Source organism: Armigeres subalbatus, chromosome 3 (genome assembly GCF_024139115.2).
Source record: "Armigeres subalbatus isolate Guangzhou_Male chromosome 3, GZ_Asu_2, whole genome shotgun sequence".
Classification (NCBI taxonomy): domain Eukaryota; kingdom Metazoa; phylum Arthropoda; class Insecta; order Diptera; family Culicidae; genus Armigeres; species Armigeres subalbatus.
This window is the reverse complement of record NC_085141.1, coordinates 138,561,035-138,574,584: the sequence shown is the minus strand read 5'-3', so window position 1 is coordinate 138,574,584 and position 13,550 is coordinate 138,561,035. Positions and strand designations below refer to the sequence as shown.

At 43.9% G+C, this 13,550-nt stretch overlaps 1 protein-coding gene and 1 long non-coding RNA gene across 9 annotated transcripts in view; both read right to left on the bottom strand.

Moving 5' to 3' along the window:
• The window catches only part of LOC134221206 (uncharacterized), a 275,521-nt gene that overhangs the window by 115,745 nt on the left and 146,226 nt on the right, over positions 1-13,550 (bottom strand). The gene's annotated exons all lie outside the window — the stretch shown is intronic.
• Positions 3,946-4,727, bottom strand: LOC134221209 (uncharacterized). The gene is made up of 2 exons (XR_009982260.1): positions 4,621-4,727; positions 3,946-4,553 (listed from the first exon to the last, which is right to left on the bottom strand). It is a non-coding gene; the product is annotated as an uncharacterized LOC134221209 (long non-coding RNA).

The following is a 13,550-nucleotide window of genomic DNA, read 5'->3' as shown; positions in this document are numbered from 1 at the left end:
GAGCCTCATCGGACCCAACTGAGCTTTGGCCACTGGCTTCTTTTATACAAAAACAGCTTTTAGAATAACAGAAATCTAGCTGCCAAAATATGCCTATAAGGCATATATTTAATCAAGAAATTAGCTTATTTTATCAATAATTTCGTTCTATTTGACTGAAATTCCAATCAGAAAGACCATATTATCTGAAAACTATCGTGTAATAGTGCCATTTTTTATTTTGTAATTTAAAACGTATTGATATGTTGTATGGGGGGCAGCAGGGACTATGTCCAAGTGCTTGACGATCCCTCCCCAGGCCATCTGCGAGTTGTGGCGCCTGCCTAGGATGTGGTGAGGTTTGACAGTGGGCCCTGTTAAACCTCTATAAAAAGCTGCATGAATCCGCAAGTAGGCTCCGCCAAAGCGACCGTGTGCCGCTCAAAGCGCACAAGCCCAAGTCCTGGTGTTAGGTGGGACGCTAAACAGCCCTGACACGACGACCCTCCGACGAGACAGGAGGTTTGCGCAGGCCCAATAAGCTGCCTTTAAAAACAACTATTACGAACGACATAGAAGATAATACGACTCGATACAATCGGCAACGACCTAGGCGACGAACAAAGGATCACGATTGGAAGCTTGGGACATGGAACTGCAAGTCGCTAGGCTTCGCAGGTTGCGACAGGATAATCTACGATGAATTACATCCCCGCAACTTCGATGTCGTAGCGCTGCAGGAAATCTGCTGGACAGGACAGAAAGTGTGGAAAAGCGGGCATCGAGCGGCTACCTTCTATCAAAGCTGTGGCACCACCAACGAGCTGGGAACCGGCTTCATAGTGCTGGGAAAGATGCGCCAACGCGTGATTGGGTGGCAGGATGTGAAGGCTGAGGATAAAAGGCCGTTTCTTCAACTGTTCGCGAAGTCGAAGCAAATTCTGCTCTTCCCTCCTATGGGAAACCCCATTGCTATCTGTCAAAGTTTGAGTGAAACATGGCCGCCATCTCCTCCTCTCTGTTGCTCTACTGTAAAAACCCCTATAGAACTGTCATTGTTTGTGTGAAGAATTTTGCTTCGACTTCGCGAATAGTATCATCAACGTGCACTGCCCACACGAAGGGAGACCCGACGACGAGAAAGAAGCGTTCTATGCGCAACTGGAGCAGACATACGATGGATGCCCACTCCGGGACGTCAAAATCGTCATCGGTGACATGAACACTCAGGTAGGAAGGGATGAAATGTATAGACCGGTCATCGGACCGGATAGCGTATCGAATGACAACGGCCAACGATGCATAAACTTTGCAGCCTCCCGCGGAATGGTAGTCCGAAGCACTTTCTTCCCCCGCAAGAATATCCACAAGGCCACATGGAAATCACCTAATCAAGTAACGGAAAACCAAATCGACCACGTTCTAATCGACGGTAAATTCTTCTCCTACATCACGAACGTACGCACTTACCGCAGTGCGAATATTGAATCCGACCACTACCTCGTTGCAGTATGTCTGCGCTCAAAACTCTCGACGATGATCAACACGCGTCGGAGGCGTCCGCCGCGGCTAAACATTGGGCGGCTAGAAGACGGTAGACTAGCCCAAGTCTACGCGCAGCAGCTGGGAGTGGCACTCCCAACGAAAGAGCAGCTAGGCGCAGCATCTCTTGAAGATGGCTGGAGAGATATTTGATCCGCCATTGGAAGCACCGCAACCGCTGCACTAGACACGATGGCTCCGGATCAAAGAAACGACTGGTATGACGGCGAATGTGAGCAATTAGTTGAGGAGAAGAATGCAGCATTGGCGAGATTGCTGCAACACCGCACGAGGGCGAACGAGGCACGATACAAACGGGCGCGGAACAGTCAAAACTCGATTTTCCGGAGGAAAAAGCGCCAGCAGGAAGATCGAGACCGTGAAGAGATAGAGGAACTGTACCGCGCTAATAACGCACGAAAGTTCTATGAGAAGTTGAAGCGTTCACGTGAGGGCCTCGTGCCACAGCCCGATATGTGTAAGGACATAAACGGGAACCTTCTTACAAACGAACGTGAGGTGATCCAAAGGTGGCGGCAGCACTACGAAGAGCACCTGAATGGCGATATGGCAGACAACGGTGGCGGTATGGTAATGAACCTAGGAGCACGCGCGCAGGACATGCGACTTCCGGCTCCGAATCTCCAGGAAATCCAGGAGGAGACCGGCCGGCTGAAAAACAACAAAGCCCCTGGAGTTGACCAACTACCAGGAGAGCTATTTAAACACGGTGGTGAGGCTAGAGCACTGCACTGGGTGATTACCAAGGTTTGGGAGGATGAGGTTCTGCCGCAGGAGTGGATGGAAGGTGTCGTGTGTCCCATCTACAAAAAGGGCGATAAGGTGGATTGTAGCAACTACCACGCAATCACATTGCTGAACGCCGCCTACAAGGTACTCTCCCAAATTTTATGCCGCCGACTAACACCAATTGCAAGAGAGCTCGTGGGGCAGTACCAGGCGGGATTTATGGGTGAACGCTCTACCACAGACCAGGTGTTCGCCATACGTCTTTTATCCATTATGATGTGCGTAGTTCGAGTTTCAGGGGCATTCTCGAGTCCCTTCGAAACGCGTAGAGGGTTACGGCAAGGTGATGGTCTCTCGTGTCTGCTATTCAACATCGCTTTGGAGGGAGTAATACGAAGAGCAGGGATTGACACGAGTGGTACGATTTTCACGAAGTCCGTCCAGTTATTTGGTTTCGTCGACGACATTGATATCATGGCACGTAACTTTGAGAGGATGGAGGAAGCCTACATCAGACTGGAAAGCGAAGCTAAACGGATTGGACTAGTCATCAACACGTCGAAGACGAAGTACATGATAGGAAGAGGATCAAGAGAGGTCAATGTAAGCCACCCACCACGAGTTTCTATCGGTGGTGACGAAATCGAGGTGGTTGAAGAATTCGTGTACTTGGGCTCACTGGTGACTGCCGATAACGATACCAGCAGAGATATTCGGAGGCGCATAGTGGCTGGAAATCGTACGTTCTTTGGACTCCGCAAGACGCTCCGATCGAATACAGTTCGCCGCCGTACCAAACTGACTATCTACAAAACGATTATAAGACCAGTAGTTCTCTACGGACACGAGACCTGGACGATACTCGTGGAGGACCAACGCGCACTGGGAGTTTTTGAAAGGAAAGTGTTGCGTACCATCTATGGTGGGGTGCAGGTCGCGGACGGTACGTGGAGGAGGCGAATGAACCACGAGTTGCATCAGCTGTTGGGAGAACCATCCATCGTTCACACCGCGAAAATTGGAAGACTGCGGTGGGCCGGGCACGTAGCCAGAATGTCGGACAGTAATCCGGTGAAAATGGTTCTCGACAACGATCCGACGGGAACAAGAAGGCGAGGTGCACAGCGGGCAAGGTGGATCGATCAGGTGGAGGACGATTTGCGGACCCTCCGCAGACTGCGTGGTTGGCGGAGTGCAGCCATGGACCGAGCTGAATGGAGAAGACTTTTATGTGCAGCACAGGCCACTCCGGCCTTAGTCTGATAATAAATAATGATATGTTGTATATTTATTTAAAAAATACTGAAAATCGATTTTTATATGAGTTTTGGACAGCCAGTATCGAAAAACAACGATTCAACCTTTAACTCTTTCCTTCCCATGGTAGCTACGAAGCCGGCTTGATAACTTCTCACGAACTCATTTACTAATGGTGACAGACGACGGAAGATGATCTGGGATATCACTTTGTAGGCGGCATTAAGGATGGTGATCGCTCGAAAGTTCTCACACTCCTGCTTATCTTCTTTCTTGTAGATGGGGCATATAACCCCTTCCTTCCGCTCCTTCGGTAGCTGTTCAGTTTCCCAGATTCTGACTATGAGTAAGTGCAGGCATGCATTATGTTGAACATAATTTTTTATAATAACTTTCCCGTAATAACAAGTCACCGGATTAATAAATCATAGAAAGGGTCTATTTATTGAGATAACACCTTATTTAATTGAAATTGAAATAAGTTCATTGCTCGTTCCTTTTGTTATGGAGGAGCCGAATCGAGTGGTAACTTATTACCTTTTTCTTTATTAAAACTGTATCTGTAAAAACATATTTCGAAATAGGTACGGTACCATAAGCTCGATAATGTTCAAAACGAGTGTCGAAAAAATATTTTTGTGTTTTCACTTCAAACCGTCAAGAAACATTGTTGTATTCGATTTTTAAGCTTAGTAAATTATAGTAAAATTTAACTTTGTGAGAAGTGAAAACAGTGAATTAAACATTAAGTACAGCGATAGTAGTTCAACATGATGACTCCTCTGATGGGGCAGCTACTCTGGAATGGTCGCAAGACACTGGATATGCGATCGCAGTACGGGGATGCGTATTCTTAGAGATGCATGTGTGTCATATTGTACGCTCGTGGGTCGTACATTCGTCGGCCTGTTTTCGTCCTGACATGGCGGCAGGCCGACTTGCACAACCTGTATTGTATCATGCTTCGGCTGTTTATTCTTCAGATGCTCGTAAATTTCGAATTGCTGATCGATTTTCCGTTTACCCTGTGAAAAGTACAGAGCACAATTTACCACCTTCTCTTAAAAACCGTAGGATGAGTAATGCGCTTACCATGGAACTGATGCTCGGTTTTCTTCGACAAAAACATTTTATTTTCAAAACAAACTTTCTTAAAAGCTAAAACTCATAGATGTTTGTGTGTGTTCATACATTTGAACATCCAGGCAGGGATGCCAGGTGATATTTTCAAATGTCTTTACTGTCGAGAAAAAATGTCTTGAATATTAAAGTTATGATTATCAGCGAGAGATTTCAAAATTCAATTTAATCATCTCCTGGTTTTATTGACGTGGAAATATTTATTTTTTAACATTCAAATTGTTAAAATTCAAGAGAATATTCTTTGAACTTTTCACGAGATAGCGTAACGAGTTTCCCCTGGATTCCATATTGAGTCTTTAATTAAAATATCCCTGGATTGGTATTGCTGGAGGAAATATCAAACAAAAATTATAGAGTATACTTCCGGAGGCATTCTTGAAGAATCTCTCGGCAAAGTTCTTGGAGAATCCTTCAGAGGAATTCCTGGACAAACTTCCGAAAGAATTCTTGGATGAACTTCCGAAAGAATTCTTAGATGAGCTTTCGCAGGAATTTCTTGAAGAAATTTCAAAGGAATTCCTGGTGGATTTTTCGAGAAAATTCAATTCAACGAATTTCTCAAAATCTATTCATATTATCGACGGATATTCAGAGAATATCACATGTAAATGCGAAAAAGATCAGATGAGTATAATTATTCAGAAGAAATAAAAAAATCTGGTTCTAGCCCAATGGTTGAATGGATTAAATTAAGTCATAGAAGTTTATTTTTGCTGTTTAAAATAAATTAGATCGACCATTGCATTCCGATGTAATGATCGAAATACCTTTTTTCAGATCCGTCGAAAATGCCGTCGCTGCCGCCAAGGAAAACTAAACGAATGCGGGAATTTTTTAACCAGCGCACAACTCAAAGTTAAGTGCATTTGACGTCTAAAATGCGTTGTAGTTATCCGCCGGCTAGTGTAAATGTATATTATTTGAGATTTTAAACCCAAACAAATTGATATTGATTGTTTTAAAGTATCTTCGAATAAGTAGACAAATCTTCAAATATTTTGAAAAGTCTTCAAAATACCTTCACAGAGATTAAAATATCTTCAAATTGTAGACATGTCTTCATATCTGGCATCGCTGCATCCAGGATACTGCCAACATCCAGAGCACAGCTAATCGTATAGATCTCTTATCTGAAATTACCTTGAAGGTATTGGAACCTGTTCAAATATTTACCGTCGGTTCTATAGCTAGAATAGTAGTTTATCTGATCGGTTGGTTAAATACTTTGCATTTCACCCTAGCCTTGTACACCCAAACTGTTCATATCCAACACACAATCAAGTCACCAGTCCTTTACAAATTTGAATGTGCGAATAAATAGGACGGCATGTGAATGAACAGTAGCAACCGTCGACTTTCAATGTCAGCATTATTGTGTGCGGTGTGAAAACTGATCTTCAGCTTGGCACATTGATATTTAATTTGAAATCTCAAAATATAAATATCATTTCATACTGCACTGCATGGATTCAACATTTTGAATTCAGATTTTTAAAAGATATGCACGTGTTTAGTACATGGGGTATAAGGGCCCTCCTTAGCCGTGTGCTAAGACGCGCGGCTACATAGCAAGACCATGCTGAGGGTGGCTGGGTTCGATTCCACCCCCCTGAAATGAGATGTAGTTCTTGAAGCCGTCTACCGATTGAGTGGCGCTAGTGTTGCCTTTCCTATTTTAAGCTCCGTTCATACCGCCGCGAGAGCATTGGCGATTGGCGCTTTGATATTGCATGAAGAAGAAGAAGAAGAAGCAGAAAGATGATAATCAAAAATATTCGCACGGGAAAACATACGAATACATTTTTGAACTTCTTTAAAATTCTAGAAGCAATTTAATTAAAAACCGGTAAGCAGTTTTCTATTGCACAAAAAAACACAATATTTCAATTTCAATTTTTATTCTGTGATATCATACTTAATACACAGTATAAGAAAAGTCCAACCCCGTACTGTTTACCGTTTTTAACGCATTTCTTGACCGATTCTTTCGCAACAAGTTGCATTCCATCCGGATGGATCCCAATTTTTGATTTATACTAGTTCCGAGGCTATCCACAGTACGGTTCCAGAATTATTCCAGATTCCGTTGGGGTCAGTTGCCCCCGGAATAAGTGGCCATTTGCAATTTTAAGTCAAAACAGGTCGTGCGACACCTCAAACTTCATGATTTCACAAAGCAATGATGCGAATGATATTTTTGGGGTTCCTGGCCCACTCGGACTCAATCTGGCCACATCGGTCACAATCCGGGGACCTACGGAATGGCCATTTTCTAAATTGATTCAAAATAGGTCGTGCGACACCTCAAACTTCATGATTTTTCAAAGCAATGATGCGAATGATATTTTTATGGTTCCTGGCCCACTCGGATCCATTCCGGCCACAATCCGGAGGACCTACGGAATGGCCATTTTCTAAATTGATTCAAAATAGGTCGTGCGACACCTCAAACTTCATGATTTTACAAAGCAATGATGGGAATGATATTTTTAGGGTTCCTGGCCCACTCGGATTCAATCCGGCCACATCAGTCCCAATCCGGGGACCTACGGAATGGCCATTTTCTAAATTGATTCAAATTTGGTCGTGTGACACCTCAAACTTCATGATTATACAAAGCAATGATGGGAATGATATTTTTAGGGTTCCTGGCCCACTCGGATCCATTCCGGCAAAAATCCGGATGACCTACGGAATGGCCATTTTCTAAATTGATTCAAAATAGGTCGTGCGACACCTCAAACTTCATGATTTCACAAAGCAATGATGGGAATGATGTTTTCAGGGTTTCTGGCCCACTCGGATTCAATCCGACCACTTCGTTCACAATCCAGGGACCCAGGAATTCCACCGAAAATTTATACAGAAATTATACCGTAAATTAAATCAACAATGGAATTTTCGGAGGAATTCCTAGATTAATTCCCAGAGAATGCCGGTGGAAACTTCAAGATTTCTGCTGGAACATCCTTCAGGAGTTTTTCTGAAAATTCCTCCTGGAATTCCTCCGGGAATTCCACCGGCAGTTCCTCAAAGAGTTCCTGCAGGATTTTCTCCGAGAAGTATTCCGGTAGTTCTATCGGCAGATCCTGCGGGGGTTCCTCTTCCGGGAATTTCTCCAGAATTTCCTTCGGGAATTCATTCAAGCTTTCTTTCTGGAATTCATTTAGGAATTTATATAGAAAATCCTCCAGAAGCTCCACCGAGAATTTCTCTGGGAGCTCCTGAAGGTAATCTCCGGGAGGTCCTCCGATGATGATGATCATCCAGCTCAACTACATACCCCTAGAAAGGTTTCAGCTAGACGAGATTTGTGTATAAGATGAATTATCCAAGAATTTTTTCGAGCATTCTTCTGGTAGTTTCACTGGCAGTTCCTTCGGGGGTTCATTTGAAAATTCTCCCGGGAGTTTTTTCAGAAATTCCTCCGGAAGTTATTTCAAGAATTCCTCCGGGAGTTCCACCAGTAGCTCTTCCAGGAAATCATGCAGGCTTTTTTCAGGAAATCATTTAGTCCTTCTTCAGAAATTTAGCTGGAAATTCCTCCCAAAGTTCTTCCAATAGTTTCTCTGGGAGTCCCTCTAGGAATTCTGCTAGGAGTTCCTCCTGAAATTCCTCCGGGAGCTCTTACGGGAGCTCTTTCGGCAGTTACTACGAGAATTCCTCTGGGAGATCCACCGGCAGTTTCTATGAGTATTCCTTCGGAAGTTTCTACGGCAGTTTCCCCGAGTGTTCCTCTAAGAAGGAACTCCTGGAGTATTTCCGGAGGAACTCCTGGAGGAATTTCCGGAGAAATTATCAGAGGATTTTTCGGAGGAACTTCCGGTGGAACTTCTGGAGGAATTTCCTAAAGAACTACAGGAAGAATTTCTAGAGTAACTCTCGTAAAAACTCTTGGATGAACTCCCAAATGAACTTCCGTAAGAATTCCAGGAGCTCCTCCCTGGAAAAGTTCTCAAAAGATCTCCCAGAGAAATTCTCCGAGGAATTTCAGGAGGATTTTGTAGATAAATTCTAAAAAAAGGCTAAATGAATTCCCGGAGGAACTACTGCTGGAACTCCCGGGTAAATTTTCAGAGAAACAGTCGTTGGAATACCCGGAGTTGAATTTGAGCATGAGCATGAACATTATGACCGCACAATTCGTAGTTGCTACTCCGTGATTGACTGAACTTGCGAAGTTGTACAGAGAACACAATGAATGGGGCTTGGGATTAGCTACCCATTCTCAATGTACACGTTTCGGGAGCTCAAATATTTAAAGTCAATAACGGCGCCGGCCACGTCCTTACGGCCACGATTGTTAGTCCGACTCTCGTTGCTACTAGAGACCGAGTATACCTCTGCATCTCCACGATTGTCTTGGGATAGGATATCATTTTAGTTGCAAAGGATAATTTATCTGGATTCACTTTGGTAAGCGATACGATCTATGGGATGGGAAATAACATTTTTAGATGAAATTTTTAGATGAATTCTTGAAGGATATTCTGAAGTAAAAGCGGAAAGAATTCCAGAATGAAATCCTAGAGGATTTCACTATTAAATTTATGGAGGTATTACCGGAAAAACTCCTGAAAGTTATCCTGGAGGAATTAAAGAAAGAGTTCCTGGAGGAGTGGTACAATTTTCTACTAGTCCGTTCAGCTATTTGGCTTCGCCGACGACATAGATATTATGGCACGTAACTTTGACAAGATGGAGGAAGTCTACATCAGACTGAAGAGGGAAGCCAAGCGGATCGGACTAGTCATCAACACGTCGAAGACGAAGTACATGATAGGAAGAGGTTCAAGAGAAGACAATGTGAGCCACCCACCGCGAGTTGGCATCGGTGGTGACGAAATCGAGGTGGTAGAAGAATTTGTGTACTTGGGCTCACTGGTGACTGCCGAAAATGATATAAGCAGAGAAATTCGGAGACGCATAGTGGCTGGAAATCGTACATACTTTGGACTCCGCAAGACGCTCCGATCGAATAGAGTTCGCCGTCGTACCAAACTGACAATCTACAAAACGCTCATTGGACCGGTAGTCCTCTACGGACACGAGACCTGGACGATGCTCGTGAAGGACCAACGCGCACTCAGAGTTTTCGAAAGGAAAGTGCTGCGTACCATCTATGGAGGAGTGCAGATGGCGGACGGTACGTGGAGGAGGCGAATGAACCACGAATTGCATCAGCTGTTGGGAGAACCATCCATCGTTATCACCGCGAAAATCGGACGACTGCGGTGGGCAGGGCACGTAGCCAGAATGGCGGACAATAACCCGTAGAAAATGGTTCTCGACAACGATCCGACGGGCACAAAAAGGCGAGGTGCGCAGTGGGCAAGGTGGATCGATCAGGTGGAAGATGACTTGCGGACCCTCCGTAGACTGCGTGGTTGGCGACGTGTAGCCATGGACCGAGCCGAATGGAGAAGACTCTTATATACCGCACAGGCCACTTCGGCCTTAGTCTGAATAAATAATAATAATCCTGGAGGAATGCCCGGAGAAGTTCCTAGAAGAATTTCCGAAGGAATTTCTTATAGATTTACAAGTGAAATTGTGGAGCGAAATCGGAGGATTTCCGTCATAAATTTCTGAAGAAACTTCTAGCCGAATTTTGGAGGAAATTCCGTTTGTATTCTTGAAGGAACTCCCGAATGTATATAAATGCAGGAGATTTATCTGGAAGAATAGCCAAAGAAATGTCTAGAAGAAAAAAATGGAGAAGAAAATAAATCTTCAAGGAATTTCCTCATGAATTTCCTAAAAAACTAATTTAGTGAGGGGTTTCTAGATAAGGAGAAATTACAATTACATGAGAAAGATTTTCGAACGATTTTCAGAGGAACTTGTGGATTACTTTCCGGAGGAATTCAGAAGTTCCCAGGGGAGCTTCTAGAAGGATTTCAAGGAGAATTCTTGCGCCCGAAACTTTTCGAGTTGTTTTGTCTCAACCTGCCCACTCTGGCTAAGCCCTTGTATCATTCCCATCATTGCTTTGTGAAATCATAAAGTTTGAGGTGTCGCACGACCTATTTTGAATCAATTTAGAAAATGGCCATTCCGTTGGTCCCCGGATTGTGACCGATGTGGCCGGATTGAATCCGAGTGGGCCAGGAATCCCAGAAACATCATTCCCATCATTGCTTTGTGAAATCATGCAGTTTGAGGTGTCGCACGACCTATTTTGAATCAATTTAGACATTTGGCCATTCCGTAGGTCCTCCGGGTTGTGGCCGGAATGGATCCGAGTGGGCCAAGAGCCCTAAAAATATCATTCTCATCATTGCTTTGTAAAATCAAGAAGTTTGAGGTGTCGCACGACCTATTTTGAATCAATTTAGAAAATGGTCATTCCGTTGGTCCCCGGATTGGGACCGATGTGGCCGGATTGAATCCGAGTGGGCCAGGAACCCTAAAAATATCATTCCCATCATTGCTTTGTAAAATCATGAAGTTTGAGGTGTCGCACGACCTATTTTGAATCAGTTTAGAAAATGGCCATTCCGTAGGTCCTCCGGATTGTGGCCGGAATGGATCCGAGTGGGCCAGGAACCATAAAAATATCATTCGCATCATTGCTTTGAAAAATCATGAAGTTTGAGGTGTCGCACGACCTATTTTGAATCAATTTAGAAAATTGGCCATTCCGTAGGTCCTTCGGGTTGTGGCTGGAATGGATCCGAGTGGGCCAAGAACCCTGAAAATATCATTCTCACCATTGTTTGGAAAATCAAGAAGTTTGAGGTGTCGCACGACCTATTTTGAATCAATTTAGAAAATGGTCATTCCGTTGGTCCCCGGATCGGGACCGATGTGGCCGGATTGAATCCGAGTGGGCCAGGAACCCTAAAAATATCATTCCCATCATTGCTTTGTAAAATCAAGAAGTTTGAGGTGTCGCACGACCTATTTTGAATCAATTTAGAAAATGGCCATTCCGTAGGTCCTCCGGATTGTGGCCGGAATGGATCCGAGTGGGCCAGGAACCATAAAAATATCATTCCCATCATTGCTTTGTAAAATCATGAAGTTTGAGGTTTCGCACGACCTATTTTGAATCAATTTAGAAAATGGCCATTCCGTAGGTCCTCCGGATTGTGGCCGGAATGGATCCGAGTGGGCCAGGAACCATAAAAATATCATTCGCATCATTGCTTTGAAAAACCATGAAGTTTGAGGTGTCGCACGACCTATTTGAATCAATTTAGAAAATGGCCATTCCGTTGGTCCCCGGATTGTGACCGATGTGGCCGGATTGAATCCGAGTGGGCCAGGAATCCCAGAAACATCATTCCCATCATTGCTTTGTAAAATCAAGAGGTTTGAGGTGTCGCACGACCTATTTTGAATCAATTTAGAAAATTGGCCATTCCGTAGGTCTTCCGGGTTGTGGCCGGGATGGATCCGAGTGGGCCAAGAACCCTAAAAATATCATTCTCATCATTGCTTTGTAAAATCAAGAAGTTTGAGGTGTCGCACGACCTATTTTGAATCAATTTAGAAAATGGCCATTCCGTAGGTCCATGGATTGTGACCGATGTGGCCAGATTGAGTCCGAGTGGGCCAGGAACCCCAAAAATATCATTCGCATCATTGCTTTGTGAAATCATGAAGTTTGAGGTGTCGCACGACCTGTTTTGACTTAAAATTGTAAATGGCCACTTATTCCGGGGGCAACTGACCCCAACGGAATCTGGAATAATTCTGGAACCGTACTGTGGATAGCCTCGGAACTAGTATAAATCAAAAATTGGGATCCATCCGGATGGAATGCAACTTGTTGCGAAAGAATCGGTCAAGAAATGCGATTTTTACAGCAGTTTAGATTTTTGAAAGCCCTTAGAAACAGACGTTGGGGACGGAAAGGTTAATTAAATTGCCTCTAGAATTTCAGAGAAGAGTTTCAAAAAATATCCTCGTATGTTTTATACCGTGCGAAAATTTTTAAATATCATCTTTCTGCTTCTTCTTCTTCTTCATGCAACATCAAAGCGCAAAATAATAACATCGAAAGTCACGCAGCAATGCAATACATCTCGTTGAATATAATTTAACAATGCAACACATGCCGCTTACGCATCCGACTGTTCTGACTTCGTGTGTTTATTGCGTTTATTGCTTAACCGGCAATGTTTACATCCAGCACCATGTTTCTGGCTTCAGGCGAGTTGTTCGTGGATGACAGCCGTTTCATGGGGGTGTTCGATTTCCGGTGCCGGTCTAGGCAATTTTCGGATTGGAAATTGTCTCGACTTCCCTGGGCATAAAAGTATCATCGTGCTAGCTTCATGATATACGAATGCAAAAATGGTAACCTGGCTTTGAAACCTCGCAGTTAATAACTGTGAAAGTGCTTAATGAACACTAAGCTGCGAGGCGGCTCTGTCCCAGTGTGGGGATATTATGCCAATAAGAAGAAGAAGAAGAAGAAGCATGTGTTTAGTATATAGAATAAACATATCATCAAATCAACAGCAATTCAAAATATTCATTTCAGCCCTGGTAGATATTCATTTTTTACGATCGATTATCAATCGGTTATTGAGGATCAGGCGGCAAATTTGGTTTGGAAGTGCAACATGCTGCGAGATATTCGTGTCTGCATTGCCGAGCGGCTGATCAAAACAAACACGAATCAATGATAAAGCTGCCTACGGAGTGTCGTTGTAAGTGATAGTAAAACGAAGATTTCCGTCCTTGCCTTCAATATGATGCAGGATCACCACTAACTGGATGCCCAACAGATAGGTATCTACCCCTATCTAATGCCATTTCAGTGCGTTCTTTGATTAAAAATTTGCATTGGCTGATTTGCTCAAAATTGCACGCAGCGTATCGTTTTAGAAATGACGCGCCGCGCTTTTTGCATTCCGTTCACTTGA